Here is a 557-nt window from a genome sequence, read left to right as displayed (position 1 = left end):
CTCAGCTATGACGGCGCCTGCCTCCACACACTCTTCCCGTTGCAGGGTGATTTCTTATTTCTCTCCCTAGTTGTAGGGCTTTGTTCATCTAGACCCCAGGTGACTTTGCTTGCTGTTTTCTCCATGTTTCCATCACAGCTTTGATGTGGTTGTAAGAGTGGATGAACAAAGCCTTTGTCATCTAGACCATTTTGACTTTTCTCTGAATATAGCTTGATTTAACATTTTAGTTCTCTTGCCTCCTCCCTATGTTATTCCTACACATACAAGAATGATTTGGACCACCAGTTCTCTTGGGAGATGAAGGAAGTTAGAGGATCTTCTGGGACTTTAAAGGTAGGGACAGAATTTATTACAGACTCCTAGAGTTGGGAAAATAATGACATCTAAGACTCTCCAGTCTTGCTTTGGCTTTTTAGTCAAAAAGACTCAGGTTTGAGTTCTAGATCTGCCAGTTACTGTGTATGTCTATGGGCAAGTTACCTGACTTCTCTAATCTTCAGTTTCTGACTCTGTAAAAGTGGGCACATTTCAAAGTGCCACTTCACAGACCTGCG

This window comes from Pteropus vampyrus, unplaced genomic scaffold (assembly GCF_000151845.1).
Source record: "Pteropus vampyrus isolate Shadow unplaced genomic scaffold, Pvam_2.0 Scaffold553, whole genome shotgun sequence".
NCBI classification, from domain to species: Eukaryota; Metazoa; Chordata; class Mammalia; order Chiroptera; family Pteropodidae; genus Pteropus; species Pteropus vampyrus.
The sequence above is the reverse complement of the archived record's forward strand: the minus strand, read 5'-3'. Positions refer to the sequence as shown.